At 49.1% G+C, this 16708-nt stretch overlaps 1 protein-coding gene across 1 annotated transcript in view; it reads right to left on the bottom strand.

Annotated features, from left to right (window-relative positions):
* The window catches only part of PPFIBP2 (PPFIA binding protein 2), a 133184-nt gene that overhangs the window by 98781 nt on the left and 17695 nt on the right, over positions 1-16708 (bottom strand). The window lies entirely within an intron of this gene.

The raw sequence follows: 16708 nt of genomic DNA, 5'->3' as shown, positions 1-16708 counted from the left end.
ATCAGTACAGTCCCAGGCTCCGAGTGCTCCTGCCACACTGGGGAAGGCTCCCAGTGAGCAAGGACTCTGTCAGGACGAGAGCCCTGCAGCAGTGGGTCACAGCAGGCATTTAGCTGTCTTGTAGTTGCATTTGTCCCACACCTGCAACACTTTCCTTGGGCAGGCGTGATCCAGACTGGGAGACCTCACCTGCCCCTTTCTCTTTTCGACTGGCCCCATGTCCACACCTAGGAAGGCTGTGGGTGCACCATCATAGGGAGAGTATTGTCCCAGGAACCAGGAGCATGTCTCCTACAATTTTAGCTCTATGCTACCCGGCACCATTCCAGGGGCAGAATCCAGGCCCTGGCCAGGTGCTCAGTTGGTTAAAGCATCATCTCAATCCCAGGTCAGGGCACATACAAGAATCAACCAATGAATGTATAAATACCTGGAACAACAAATTGAGTTTCTCTCAACTCAATTTAAAAAAAAAAAAAAGGTACAGAATCCCATCTTCTCAGGGCTGGCGAACTTTCCCAAGGATACACTGTCTAGCCACTCCCAACCCCTCCTAATGGGAGAAGTATCTATTGGTTCCATCTCTAGACCCCTCTGCCTCTAAGAAAAGTCTTTAAACTAAACTGTCTTCCTGCAGCCTCTTTCATTTTCCTTGCATCCCCCACTCCTTGACTGGCAGCATTGTTATTCTACGAAGAGACTTAGGTAGGAGTTGTTGTTTATTTGCTCATTCAGCAAAACCTATGTGTGCGTTCAATGTGCACAAGTGCTGTGATGAACAGAGGCACAGCCCCCATACCCAAGGACGGTACAGGTCAGGAAACAGAAGGTCCTGGGGGGCGGGGGAGGGCGGTCTCTGCTGTGACATTGGGCCTTTGGAGTAAAGAGAGGAATGAGCAGACACAGAAAAGTACCTTTGCAGATGGTGTGGATAAGAATGTTAGGACCACAAAGAACCATACTGGGCTATACCAGTCATTAGCAGTGAAATAGCCAGAGTTGGAACCCAGCTCTGTCATTTACTGTGTTATCTCTGAGCCTCAGTATCCTTATCTGTAAAATGGGGATAATAACAGCACCTGACTCATAGGGTTGATGTCACAATTAAATGAGGAATTAATATTTCATAGAAAATGCTTAGTATAATCCCTTGCCCACAGTAAGGGCTCCATATATGTGAGATTTTTTTTTTTAAGTGAGGAGATAACCTCAGGATGTATTTGTACTAGCATTACTCAGGGGATGAGAGACTTTAAAGTAAACTCAAGGATGGAGAAGCCAGATAACCTAAGAGTCTGGTTCCTTTGGAGGAGGCAGGCATGGCAAAGGAAGATAAGCAACCACGTGTGTGGAGGGTGAGGGCAGTGGGTCAGGTGCAGAGCCAGGAAGGTTCAGAGACCGGCCCTGAGCCCTGCAGTCCTGGAGGCACCCGGCTCAGGGGAATGAAAATGTCAGAACCTCACTGGCGCCTCGGCGCCTAGACAGGAGGCAGCCAAGGCTTCCAAGGGGAGCCAGGCTGGTCCACAGTAAGTATAGCAGCCCAGACGGCTGCAGAGCAAACACAGTGTGCAAACCTTGGGGCCTGAATGGAAGCAAGCTTGGATGGGGATAAAATAAAAGGCAGCAGGGAAAGGGATGCAGCAGAAGCAGGTGGTATTTAGCACATTCACACCTGTTTGGCCACCTGGGATAGTAAGTTTTAAACCCTTCCCTTGGAGGACTTCCCACTGCTCCCAGGGAAAAATCCAAATTCCTTCCTGTGATCTACCAAAGGGGCATGGCTGGATTGCTCCTCACGCTTCAGTCTCCTGTCCAAGTTTACACCTGCCTGAGCTCAGCAATTTGAATGGCTGACTTATTCTCATCCTTCAGGTCTCAGCTACCAAGTCCCTTGAGAGGCCTTCCTTGCACACCTCCATCTAAAGCAGCTCCTTGAAAGCACAGCAGTTACAAAGCATCTTGTCCATACATTTGTTTCCCTACTCACTGGCCTTGCTAACCCGCTCCATGGAGGCAGGGGGACCTTCTCTGCCTTGTTCACCCCTATGTGCCCAGTGCCTGGCAGAGTGCCTGGTACCAGGACGTTCATGAGTAAATACTTGTGAACAAATGGGTGGATCCATACAGCCAGCCTGCCCTGAACCCACCGTGAGGGGCACTAGAGGATATTAATAAATCAGGCCTCATCTTTGTCCCGATGGGCCACATGGTCTAGAGCAGAAGACGAAACTATGAACAGATAATTATGACACCGGGGGAGGCACGCTGTAAGAGGCAGGTATGCAGTTTCCCCGGGTCCTGAAGAGGAGTAGGAGCTTTCTCAGAAGATAAGGGGAAGAATGCTGTTCCAGGCGAGGATGTTGTAAGCAAAAGGTAGAGAAGCATGTAAAGGCAGGATGTAGTTGGCAAACGTCAAAATGATTGACAAGATTATACAGGCGCATCCAGTTGCTTAAGATGAGTCAAACCTTCCACGGAATTCACATAGCCTGACAAGGGCAATTAACGAAAGGAGCTTGGCAATCACACTCACTACTGGTCTGGATACCAGTGAGCAACAAATCAAGTGACCTCAGATATAAATCCGACAGAGATTTCAGAAAGAAAGGTCTCATAGTTCAGTGGACTGGCCCCACATGAGGCCTCATTATCAGGGTGAAAGGGAGCAGTTGGAAGCCACCAAGCACAGAGGGCCCAGGCTATAGCCCCCAGCAACAAAAGGGCCATAAAAAAAATGACCCTTGGATACAGAAAACAAACAAACAAAAAAGACCCTCGGGCCCTCTGCCCAGGGATGACTTTGCACCTGGCAAACAGCAAGCTGGGTGGACCCGTGGGAGCTGGCATGAAGCGAAACATGAGTCAAGGGTGTATCATATTTATAATCCGGGAGCCCGGGACTGGCAGATTGGGAGCACTCAGGAGTGGGAGCCAGTTGAGGGCAGCCAATGAGCTCAGTGTGAGGCAGGGAGAGACAGCTGGGCAAGACCGGGCCCTCCCAGCCTTTGTCACAGGGCAGCTGTGGGGTGCCAGTGGGGTACAGAAGAGACCTCTGACGGGAAAACCGTGCAATGAGAGTGCCGCCTCCAGCTCCCATCTATGGACATGGGCACTCTTATTGGAACAGGGAAGCCACGAGGCCACGAACCATTCCCATCTGGCAACCATAGCCATTTTCTTCCCTCACCACTGTCAAGGTTGAGCTCCCATCAGTAACACGCAGTAGGACAATCCCTGCCCTCCAGAACTTGGGGTCTCAGAGGCAAACGTGTCATCCGGCAGCACCCAGTGTGTCTGATGTCTTCTGTGTCTGTTCATCCCCTCAGAGACACATCACCTCTGCTGGGAGCCCGGGTTCCCCAAGGACCTGGGGCCTACGTGCAGGAAGCTCCATGCCAGAGGGCCTCCTGGAGAGGAGCGCAGCGAAGGGGCCAGAGAGCGCACCTGAGGAGCAATAACCCGAAGGGGCTGGGAAAGAGCACACTCCAAAGGGACAGCGGGATCAGGGCAACCCCCAGGCAGGTGGTGGCCAGCGGAACTGCAATCATGTTCTCTGTCAGTGGGAGGGGAGCCATCCAGGGGCTGACATGGAGTAGAAGACAGAGGGGCAGGCACTGCCCCGGGGCTCCAAGGCAAGGCGCCCCACTAGCCCGGGAAGGAAAGGAGCAGGCAGAGGAGGACACTGCTCTCAAATACTCAGTACAGTGACGGTTGTCATATTGGCTGAAAGTGTTTTCCTTCTCTCTGACACCTGGACGGTTAACCAAGCCCTGCATTGCACCTTGATGAGCAGACAGGCCTCTGATACTAAGAGAAATGTTGTCTACGAAAAGGTGCAGCCCACTCATCATTCCTTCCCTTCACCCACAGGCCCCTCTCTATGCTGTCATCTTCCTATGCAGTGTCTGAAGCCGGGGCTCCCCTAATGCAGGACTCTCCTTCCTCTTTGCTACCAGCCAGGGAGCAAACAACTGTAAGACCAGCCAACCAGGAGGAAACAACCATGTTTTAGAATGAGTGTCTGGGGGCAGATGCCAAGGCCACTGAACTGCACCTCACAAAGGCGGTGTGGCCCCTGAGAGCTGATTTGGGTGCAGGATGTGTGTGTTCTAAAATTTAGAGAGTGAGCCGCAGTTCACTACCCATCATCTGGAGTGCCCTGAGGCATGCAGTGATTTAGACATTGTATGAACCACTTTCGAGTTCAGCTGAGGAGAATCAGGAGTAGGCAGAAGTCGTTAAGATAAGTCTCATGCAAGAAAACCTGAACATATCCCACCCGTACTGAATTGCAAGCTCCCGCTTCATTTTATGAACTACCTTTCTCTCAGTAAAAGGGGTTGGGGTTGCAGGTGTTTGAGGCAGGCTCACACCATCCTGGAAGGAGGAAGGAAGCAGGAACAGATCTAGAGTCCCTGGTGCCCCTGCAGATCTAGAGTCCAGGGTCTCCTGTGCCTGGGTTGGATCCTGACTCCCCAGCAGCTGCATCTGGACGGGGGCCCAAGTCCCCAAGTAGAAGGCAAGGCCTGGAACTCCCACCCAAGAACCCACCACCACCAAACATCTCATGCCTCTCCCCTCCCTGAGTGGCCAACAGGTGGCAAAGTGTCACCATATCACAACAAACCGAAGCTTTCCTTAGAATTTGCAGGTCAGCAATAAATCACAGATGCTCTAACATGGTCATTTTTAAAAAATACTTCTTGCTATAGGTCCCTGAACTTGGGAGACAGCCTCTTAAAGGATACAGGAAACCTATCTCTTAGGGATAGTAGAGCAAGACTCATTATCAGCATTTTAAAAAGGAAGAAGAAGCGGATGATAGAAGAAGACACACTAGGAAGTTGATGGCAGTGCCTAAATTCTAAATCACACCCCTTGTCAACCAGTAACAACTTTATAGCCAGACAGTCTTGAGTTGAAGCCTGGGCTCTGCTACTAATGGCTGTAGGTCCTCAGACAAGTTGTTTAACCTCTCTGAGCCTCAATGGTCTCATCTATAAAATCAATATAAGCCAATCTCATTGTTATAACCAAGAGTAAACAAGACAGACCTCAAGTAAATATAGCAGATTGACGCCAAATGTCTAATTTCGCTACCCACTAAAACAATAGTAGCGGAATTTATTCTGAAAGACATAAACCCACCAGGACATAGTGAATGTGTAGGAGACAGGGGGATCAGGCAACAGCTCTGCAGCAAGTGTAAAAGGGTAACTGGTCCAGGTTGGGGTGCTGCCAAAGGCTCTGGGAGAGATTTCCTCAGTAAAATGAAATTAACAGAACACCTAATGCATCTGGATATCTTTAAAAACTTATATCATTGGTGAGGAATTTGTTTAATTCAATGATAGGAAAACAGAAAACCGTGCCCAGCCTGTGTGGGTCAGTGGTTGAGCATCAACCCATGAACCAGGAGGTCACAGTTCTATTCCCAGTCAGAGCACATATCAGGTTGCGGGTTCAATCCCCAGTAGGGGGTGTGCAGGAGACAGTCGATCAGTGATTCTCATTGTATCTCTCTCTCTCTCCCTTCTTTTCTGAAATCAATATATATATATATATTAAAAAAAGAAAAGAAAATAGAAAACCAAGCAAATGACAGAAGAACTTCATGGAAACAAAAAGGAAAAGTAATCGTAGTCCTTCCCATGAAACACCACATACTGCTCTCACCGGAACACACTGGCAGGGTGGGGGTGGAAAAGAGCACATGAGGAACAAGGGTAAGATTGGGAAAAGAGCTGCTTCCTCAAGTCTAGAGTGGAAACTCAGAAGTCACCAGATAAGGACAACTGAAAAAATAATAAAGTAGCAGAATAAGTATTTTTTAGTGATATGGATTTTAAAACAAGAATTTTAAAACATCTGAGGAAGAGCAACAAGGGGTGGGTGGGAAGGGAGATAGCTGTGTTAACAAGTCATTTATAATTATTTGACTTTCTAAATTGTATAGATATATAGTAGTGATAAAAATAAAAAACAATAAAAAAAAGATTTTAAAAGATGTGTGTGATGTGCCTGGCACAGAGTGGAGACTCAATATGTGCCCTTTCTCCTCCTGGCAGGTGTCTGCTAGTTACTTGCTTCAAGTTTAACCAACATTATGTCACTTAATCCCTACTCACCAGTTAGGAATCATTCTCCCCCTTTTCCAGATGAGCAAACAGATTAGGCAACTTGCCTGAGGATGCACACGCTCTTCCTGTTCTTCCACTTGGCCTCTCAGACAGGAACCCAGGGGAGACTTTTGAGCACAGGAGGACCTAACTTACCTTCTAAAAGGAACACTTTGCATGGAAACAATCTAAGTGTTCCATCGCTGGAGGAATTGATAAAGATGATGTGATATATATATATATATATATATATATATATATATATATATATATATATATAAAATGCAATACTCAGCCATAAAAAAGGAAATCTTACCATTTGCAGCAACATGGATGGACCTTAAGGGTGTTATTCTAAGTGAAATAAGACGGGCAGAGAAAGACAAATACCATATTATTTCATATGTGGAATCTAAAAAAAATAAACTAACAAACAAAACAAAACAAACTCATAGATACAGAGAACAGATTGGTGGTTGCCAGAGTGGAAGGGGGTTATGGGAGGGTGGAATGGGTGAAGGGGATCAATTGCAGGTGATAGATGGTAACTAGACTTACGGTGGTGATCACCATGTAGTGTATACAAATATTGAATTATAATGCTGTACACCTGGAATATATATAATGTTGTACACCAATTTTACACAATAAAAATATATTAAGTAAATGAAAACAAAAGAAACATGAACTGAGGGCAAGGGTTGGGGGTGCTGCAGCAGTGAGCACAGGGAAATCGGGCAAGAATGATGGTGATAAATATTCTAATCCTTGACATATGTTGAGGACAAAGCCAGTAAGCTCTACTGATAGATTGGTCGTGGGCATGAGAGGGAGGAATCAAACATGATGGACGATAAGACAAGGTTTACCCTGAGCCTCTGGGAGAGTAGGGAGAACCTCAGGAGCCACAATGTGTGTGAGGGTGGGGATGGGGGAGAATATATCAGGAGATTGGGTTTGAAAATGTTTAAGATATCTAAAGACACCTAGGAAGACATGCTGAGAAGGCATTTAGAAATCCAAGTCTGATGTTCAGAGAGAGGCTAGGGCTGCAGATAACTATTTGGGAGCCGTCTTTATAAAGATGGTATGTAAAACAACTGCATGAAGTAACTGAAGTAGTGTAGACACAAAAAAGATGAGGGAAGAGGAAGAGGAGCAGGAGGAGGAGAAAAGGAGATCCCAGACTCCCTGGAACAGTTCCATGTGTGGCCATCAGGGAGAAGGACCAATACAGAGACTGAGAGCATCAGCCAGAACTGAGAAAGGGGCACCCTAGAAATCCAAAGGAGGGTTCAGGATGGAGGATGCAATCAGGGGAGCCAACTGCTTCTGAGTCAGACCAGAGATCATCCTCTCTCCAAACTCCTGCTGGTGGTGATCTCATCTCATCTGCCCCACAGCCTCATCTGTGCCTGCATTACCTCATCCTAGCCTCCAAGCAGCCTCTCCATTCACCTGCAATAAAGATTCCCCAAACTCAGTGGTCTTCAGACTTTGGTGTTTATATCAGAATCACAAGCACAGAGGCCCAGCCTCATTTAAGTAGCAGAGGGCCTGACCTTCGTATTCTGACCTAGCTCCTCAGATGATTCTAAAATTGACCTAAATGATCAGAAGAATGGCTGATCGAATGCAGACACAGCTCCCAACCACCCACTCTTCTGCTTAGAAAGTATCCGGGTAGAATTCATACCTTTTACCATATGGCCGCAACTCCTTGGCTGCAACTCTAACTTCCATCATACCCCTTGGTGAACCTCTGCCCTGTCCTTCCAAATGTCTTACCTTCCATGGGCAGATTCTAATTGTTAGTTCATTGAGGCACCTGCTTTCCTGCTTCATGCCCAGGGATGAAAGAAGCTGTGCACAGCCTTCTCCTCTGCAAGCCTTGCATGCATTCAGGCCCCTGGGGGCACCCCCCATTCTGTAAGCCCTGAAGAAACTATGCATTATCAGTGGGCAACTGAGGTGGCCTGGAAGACAATGAAGCTGGGAGGAGGGAGGTGGCCCCCTATCCTTCCCCATGTTCTCACTCCGTGGGCCCCAACAGGTGGTCATCCCCAGCAGATAGTGCTGCCCATCCCACCTCAGTGATGCCACCACAGTCACCTAGCCAGAAACCTGGGAGTCATCCCTGGCCTTCCCTTCTGTCACCCACACCCAGTTGGTCACCATGTCTGGTAAAGTCTCTTCCTCATCCCTTCTCAGAACTGTCCCCTCATCTTCCCCTGCCCAGCTTCAGGCCACATCATTTCCCATCAGAATGACTGGAAGGCTTCCAGACCGGTTTTCCTCCTTCAGCCTCACCCCCACACACCTCATCTTCCACATTGCTGCCAGGAGGATGGGTCTATTTCACAAATCCCGTCAAGGCACCCCAGCGCTTGCACAGCTCTTCCCCAGCTTCCTGTCACCCGAGAGGAAGTTAAGGACCCAAAAGATAGTCAAGACCCTGCGCTCTGTAGTCAGGCTTGCATTTGGATCCACATTCTCCCCATCAGGGGCTTTGCCCTTGGACAAGTTCCTCAGTGTCACTGGGCTTCATGTTCCCTGTTTATAAATGTACACATGGTGGGATTGTGGGGATTCAGTGAGATAATGCATGCAGAAGTCCTTTTCACATAACTGGGAGGGCGTTCGCAACCACAGCAGTGATAATTCTCTCAGCCCTATCTGGCCCCCACCTTGAGTATTAACCATTACAGCAGCCAAGCTATCTGCACCCTGCCTGCTTTCATACTGAGGCTTCCTCACTATGCAATGTTTTACCCTAAGACCCCCAATCCAGCTGCTCAATTCCCACTCCTCTTTCAAGGCCCAACTCCTGCATCATGACTCCAGAGACCTTCTCCATTCCCCACATAGAAGTGATGGCTCCTGACTCTGTCCCCCTCTCCACCTCACAACAGGCTTCCCTCGACATCTGGAACACTCCAGAGCAAGGGCCACGTCTGTGTGCAACTCCTTTGTCTGAATGGTAAGCTCCTAGTGGGCAGGGCCATGTTTCTGAGCCCAGAGCTCAGCCGAGACCTGGCACAGAGCAGATGGTCAGATTCCATCTGTTGGGGAAGACAATCTGTTGGAGAAGACCATCCACTGGGGAAGACCATCTGTTGGGGCCCTTATCTGCCTGAGGGAGGCAGTGGAGACTGACCAGGGCCAAAACTCCTCTCTACCTGTAGATCTGTGAAATAAGTTATGTGCTTCCAAAATACAATGGGACAGGTAATAGAGGACAGACATTCCCATTCCAAAGGAAAAAAAATAAAGGGCTACTAGTAAGTGGCTCCTAGGGGTGACAGGCCACCTCTACCCAGACCTGTGCCACCATAGGCCGCACCTGGAGCCTGGCGTGGGTGTCTCTGTGCCCTGCCGTCCCTCTGAGGCCTGACTGAGATCCTGTCCAGCCCCGAGGTCTTTGTCTTCACAGGCTTGACAGTGAAGTAAAGCAGCACACCTGTCCTCAGAGGGGCAGGAGGGCACAGAGACACCCACTCAGGATCAGGACCAAATGCCAAGCCACAGGTATTAACTTTCCATCAGGAGAGAGGAACCAGACACAGAGACATCCAGGCAGGGCAGAGGGGAGTCGGAGCAGGGCCGAGGGACCAGGATGCTGAGAAAGCAGCTATCAGAACTGCTGGGTGGCCCCAGCCGGTTTGGCTCAGTGGAGTGCCGGCCTGGGGACTAAGGGTCCCTGGTTCGATTCCAGTCAAGGGCATGTACCTCACCTCAGTTGCAGGCTCGCTGTGTGTGAAGGCAAACAATCAATGTGTCTCTCTCAGAACAATATTTATCTCTGTCTCTCCCAGTCCCTTCCACTCTCTCTAAAAATCAATGGAAAAATATCCTCAGGTGAGGATTAACAACAACAACAAAAAGATCTGCGGATGCCTTCAGTGACTATCTGAGCCTAACAAAGAGAACAGGTGGAGTCGATGTCTTTTGTCAGTGAACAGACGCTCAGGGAGCCTAAGAAAAGCTACACAAGCCCTGACCGGTTTGGCTCAGTGGATAGAGCGTCGGCCTACGGATTGAAGGGTCCTGGGCTCGATTCTGGTCAAGGGCATGTACCTGGGTTGCTGGCACATCCCCAGTGGGAGGTGTGCAGGAGGCAGCTGATCGATGTTTCTAACTATCTTTCCTCTCTGTAAGAAATCAATTAAAATATATATATATATTTTTTTTTTAAAAAAAAAGAAAAGCTACACAGGAGAAGAGAGAAGAATGCTGCTGAAGGTGAATGAGCATGCTTAGCTTGTCCCCATCTAATCATGGCATCAGTGATTCCTAATAACAGACATTTGTTTAAAGCTTTCAGCTTTGAAAATGTTTTCACACGCCAGGCCTCTCATTCCCACCTAAACACCCCTGATCAGGCTGTTCTGAACTGCCGGCCAGTTAAGCTGAGACCAGACCAGTGGGGCCCAAGATCTTTCAGAACTGATGAAAGGGCTTCAGCCTATGAGCAGGCTGGCAGTGCTGGGTGGCGGCAGGGGACAGATGCGATATTTCTTGCTTAGCATCTTTTTCCCGCTGTACCAGATTAGTGGGCTGTATGCACTGGGCATTCCCAGCCACTCCCTGCTGGGAGAGGTTCAAAGATCCCTAAGAACATTTGTGCTGGAGCCCAGCTCTCCTGAACCCACTGGCTGCTTTCTGGCCCTTCCATTTAGAGCCCAGCCCAGCTCCTGTCACATGTCACTGCTCCGCCACCAGCCTCCTTTGGCACATCCACACCCAGATGCTTCCACTTAAACACTTACCCCAAAAGTTCAGGCCCTTCTCACCAAACCACAGCCCTTTAAACAGATCCCAAACAGCTCTTTCATCAACATGTAATAATAGCAGGAGACTCGGTCGCACAGCTGAACCCCCACCCCACCTCTGCTCAAGAATGCAAGGAATAGCAGCATCAGGCACTGACACCTCACCTCCAGGGCCCAGGAGGCCAGACTTCCTCCCAGCTCAGCTGTCCCCTGCCCTCAGAACAGAGGGAGACAAGCCTGAAATGACAAGCTTCTTAAGAGAAACACCACCCCAAAGCCATGAGCATGAGATACCCCCAGCCCAGCCCACAGGAGGAGCATGGGCTCTGGCCAGGAAACGGGTGCCATGGCTCACACCCAAACAGCCCTTCTGACCTGGGCTTACGGAACACTGAAGAGCTGGTGTGGAGTTTCCCTCAATGTCTTTGCTTAATACTTCCAAACACTTGCTTCACCTTCCTCTGACTATGCTCACCTTCCATTTCTGCTCTTGACATTCTGCCCCAAGCTGGTCCTTTTCCCTAATTCAGGGGTTTATGGTAGTAAAGAGGCCATGACAATCTCAGTGACCAAGGCCATGTGCTTTAACTCAGGCCTGTGGAGGAATGGTTTGGGCAGATCTCAAAAGATAACAGATGCAGGTGCTCCAGCAGGGCCAGGGATGGGAGATGAGGCTAAGAGGAAGGAATCTGTGGCCTTTGAAAGAGGGAGAGGGGAGCCAGACAGTGTCCATGTAGCTTATCTTCAAGGGGACCCTGCCCACTGCCAACCCCCTTCTATTCTGTTACAAGATAGTAATTTACTGGAAATAAGATACATAGAACAGAGAAGAATTGTCATAAAAATGCATGATCCACAAGTATCAATCTATTATTATTGTTAGATGTTTAGCCATTTAATAAATACTATTTGCCCCCTATTATCAGTAAAAACCTTTGCTAGTAGATGCTATGAGTGAATAAAAAAAAATGTTAATACCAAGTTATTTATCCACCAAGGGCCAAAAATCTTTCATCTCTCATCCATGTCAAGTAGAACATGAAGGTTGTATGTAGAATTGGATCGCTATCTGGGATCCATGAGCCAAAGCCAACAAACTTTGGCTTTTTCCAATTTAGACTTCAGAAATTCATAAATTAATTAATGATCTAATTCTAAAGCAGTCATGGTATTCCTTTGTGAGAAGAAAAACATCATTTCCCTGAAATTCCCATCATCTCTAAAATTAAGTTCAGATGGCACTTAGCTGCTAATATTTCTACATTGTCACTAGCTCATTGAGCAAGTAACATGTAAAACATCACATAAAGTTAGTTTCAAAGACAAGCTGAGTTTCAAAAATCGACCATTTGCCAGTCATTTCATGGATAATAAGGTTCACCTCATCATCCTCTCATTCAAGATAATGAATATTCTAGGGGAAGAGTGTGGGTGACAGGCAGCATAGAGGTCCTGAGGGAGAAGGACACATACATGCTGTACGCCTGGGAGAGGGAAGCTCAGTATGCTCAGGGCAGGGCAGCAGGAGGAAGGAGCGACAGTGCAGTGTGGGCAACCTAGAAGGCTTCACATGGCGGGAGAGATTTCTCCAGCTCGACAGCAGGCAGAAATGCATTGCAGGAGGAGCTGGGAGGGGATGAACATATAGCTCTGTGTGGTCAGACAACTGGGAAAGAATGGCACCAAATGAGGCTAGGACCAGCTTGTGAAGGGTCCCTAACCTCATCTAATCCCTAGAATTAGACCTTTATCCATTGGGCAATAGAGAACCACTGGAAGGAGCTATCTGGAAGATGCCCTTCTTCTCCAGCAATAACGAAGAAAGAGCCCAGCTGGCATGGCTCAGTGGTTGAGCATTGACCTATGAACCAGGATCATAGTTCAACTCCAAGTCAGTGCAGATGCCAGGGTTGCAGGCTCAATCCCCAGAGGTGGGGGGGCATACAGGAGGCAGCCAATCAATGATTTTCTCTCATCATTGATATTTCTGTCTCTCTCTCCTTTTTCCTTCCTCTCAGAAATCAGTAACATCCTATATGATAACGAGCTAATATGCAAATGGTCATCACACCCTCACGCCAAAACGCCATCATAATGGCTCAGACACTCGACATTGGGGAGAGAGGAATGGGGACCAGCCAGGCACAAATGAGCTCGTGAGAGAGGAGTGGGGACCAGCCAGGCTGTGGCCCAAGAGAGGGACAAGCTGCCTGCCCCGCAGTCCCAGGTGCCTGCAGCTGCAGCCCGGGGGAAGCCGCCTGCCCATGGTCCCCTGTGGCTGCGGCCAGCTCGGGCAAAGCCGGCCCGTGTCCTGGGTGCCTGCGGCCAGCCAGAGGGAGGGAAGCCCAGGTCCCGGTGCCTGTGACCAGCTGGAGGAGGGATTCCTGGGTCCTGGGTGTGGGGCAAGGCAGAAGCGGTTAGGGGCTATCAGGCCAGCAGGGGAGCAGTTAGGGGCTATCAGGCAGGCAGGCAGAGGTGGTTAGGGGCGATCAGGCAGGCAGGCAGAGGGGTTAGGGGCAATCAGGCAGGCAAGTGGTTAGGAGCCAGCAGTTGCAGATTGCGAGAGGCAGTTAGACATCCCCCGAGGGGTCCCGGAATGGAGAGGGTGCAGGCCGGGCTGAGGGACCACCCTGCCCCCATGCATGAATTTCATTCACCAGGCCTCTAGTATATAATAAAATAACATAGGATGCAAGGACCCGAGGGAAGGGTCCTTCTCAGAGGAGCTTGCAGGGCTCTCAGAACTCCCCTTCTCTGAATGTAACAGGCTAATGGCAGCCTGTCCCCTCCACCTGCCTACCTCAGGAACCCTGCAGCACCCTCCCACTTCTCTTTCACCACCCCCTCATTCTGGATAGCGAGGATGGGGCTTCTCTCCTTCGGCCCCATCAGCCCTGAGCATGTCAGCAGTCTGCTGTCAGCATGCAGGATCATCCCCTGAAACTCTGCCTGCCTCTCTCCATCCACTTCCCCAGCTCTCACTGCACTTGCTCCCCTGCTCCCTCTGCTTCTCTGGCCACAACTTGCCCTGACTCTCCCCCTGCCTGGCAGGCAGGCTCGGTGTCTTCTTCCTTCTGCTCCAAGATGCTTAACAATGCACACAGCTCCGTCAGACACTGTGCACCGAGACTTTTAATCTCTTGTTTCCTTATCAGACTCCTCCTTGGCAAACTACCGTGTATCTTTCTTTGGCGAGAAACGGAATCTTGCAATTCCCTTTCTCTTCACCCCAAATTTCCTCTCCGCTCTCTGATCCTCTAATCTCTCGTCGCTGAGGTCCGACCTCTCAATTGTTCCCTCTCTAAGCTGAATATGCATCTCTCACCCTCTCCTGCTCCTTCCTCTCAACCCACAAATATTAAAGCCTCAGCTATCCTAACAACCTTCCTTTGGCCCTACATCCCTTATCCTTTCATGTTTCACCTCCCTTCTCTGACACCTTGTGTGATATTTCCACCCACCTATGCTGCCGCTACTCTCTCATCTACTGAGCTACTTTAGTTCTTATTCCTTGAGAGGCAGTCTAGGGTGGGCTTAAAGTGCAAGCTGGAGGCTCAGGCTGCTTGGGTGAGACCATTTCTGACATCACTCGCAAGGTGTCCTGGGGCAAGACTCTTACTCTCTGTGCCTCAGCTGCCTCATCTATAAGATGAGCAGAATCAAAGTACCCACCCCAGAGGTGGGGGAGAAGGTCAAATGAGTTAATGCAAGTGAAGCAGTGAGACCAGCGGGCAGCCAGTGCAGGCTGGGGTTGCTCTCTGTGGCATATCATCGGTGCTGAAACCCCGGAGACACTCTCCTTCCTTGGCATTTGAGATGAGATGCTCTCTGGGTTCCTCCGGAACCTCCTCCTTCACTAAATGTCCGATCTCAGCTTCCACTCCCTGTTCCAAGGCAGATTCCATGCTAGGTCTTTTCTTTCCTTCTATAGTCTCGCCCTGGACAATCCATATTTCATCTCCATGTTCATGACTCATAAAACTAGACTGCTTTTGTGAGCTCTAGACCAAAATATCCAAATACTCATCTGCTTACTGACTACTTCCTAGCAGCCCCCGAGATGCAGCATTCTCAGAAACTCTCAGCATGGTCCTGCCCTGGCTTGGTAGCTCCTATGGCCTCGAACTGTGCCCTGCATCCCCTGTGATCCCTCCCTCACCTTCTGACAGCTGACAAGTCCCTGTGAACGGCTCCTGCAAGGATGCTCTTCTCCATCTCACTTTCTCCACTCCAGCTGCCCAGCCTGAGTTCGAGTATTCAGAACCTAGGCATTGAGGCCTCCTCTCACCTGAGCAATACCTGGATTCTCCCACTGCAGTCCAGGCTCATGATGTGGCATTCAAGGCATTTCTTAGCTAAATGGACTGTCCCCAAACTGTCCTGGACTCACGATGGTGATAATAACGGCTGTCATTTATTAAGCACTCTCCCTGCACTGAGTCACATGTTTATGTGTATCTCATATGCCAATATTCTTAACTGCTTATTTTACAGACAAATTTTACAGACAAGGAAAACAAAGTTTGGAGATGTTAAGTAACCTAGTCAAATCACACATCTGGGAAGAAGTAGAGATGGGATTGAATCCAGGCTGTCTGGCTCTAAGGTTATGTTCTTAATCACTATGCAGCACTTTCTCACCAAGCCTGGCTACCTCCAACCATGTTCTTCTGAGTTCCTGCTGTGCTAACCACAGGAGTGCATTCTCATTTTGCTATGCCTTCTTCATGCTGCCTCCTCAAGCTAAAGGTCTCTTCTCCGGTCTTCATCCATCAAAACTAATTTTTTCAAGGCCCAGATGATTCTCCTTCCTCTATGACAGCAACCCCACCCTACCTGTCCAAGAGAACTGCTGAGACCCACTACCCATGCTCACAACTCCATTTATTTTGTTTCGCGGTGCCCTGGGGATACCCAGTGGGAGGACACTGACATCCTCTCTGTCCAGGATCTCCTCACCTGGGGGCAGCTAAGTATCTGATTGGTGGGAATGAGAGAAGAAACTGAGCATGTGCAGCCCAGCCATCCTTCTCTCTCTTTCTCCGGAGCTGCCTTGCCAGGAGGAGACCTGCATTCACCCAGGTCCCTGATAGAGGTGGGTATGCTAACTCAGCAGAGAGATGCATTGGGAACCCTACTGGCCACATTCTCGAACACCTTTATAGCCCTAGAGCAGATATTTTGGTCTCTGACTCCTGGTCTTTTTTTTTTTTTTTTTTTTTCATTTTACTTATTTTTCTTTATAGATTAAGGTATTACATATGTGTCCTTTTCCCCCCATCCCCCTCCCCAGTCTTATTTTTTAATTGGTGCCAAATTCAGAGGGCATTTAAGGGGTATAAATAATTACCACATTGCCCACTGAATCTGTGTCACTATCAGTAAAAGAAGAACTGGTCACCCCAGCCAGTTTGGCTAAATGGATAGCGCATCGGCCTGTGGACCAAAGGGTCCAAAGTTCGATTCCAGTCAAGGGCATGTGCCTTGGTTGCAGGCTTTTCCCCAGCCCAGGTCCTGGTCAGGTTGTGTGCAGGAGGCAACCAATTGATGTGGTTCTCTCACATGGATGTTTCTCTATGTCTTTCCCTCTCTCGTCCACTCTCTCTAAAAAGATCAACGGAAAAATATCCACAGATGAGGATGAAGAGAAGAAGGAGGAGGAGGAGGAGGAGGGGAAGAACTGGTCACTGTTGCTCTATTTGGCACATTGGTGACCAAGAAGGAATCTCTGGGGGTCGATTCCTGATCACTAGCAAGGAGACCCCCACAGCATCCTGAGTGACAGCCCTACCCAGCCATGCGGCGCCTCTGTCTGGG

This window comes from Plecotus auritus (genome assembly GCF_963455305.1).
Source record: "Plecotus auritus genome assembly, chromosome: 9".
Lineage (NCBI taxonomy): Eukaryota > Metazoa > Chordata > Mammalia > Chiroptera > Vespertilionidae > Plecotus > Plecotus auritus.
The sequence above is the reverse complement of the archived record's forward strand: the minus strand, read 5'-3'. Positions and strand labels throughout refer to the sequence as shown.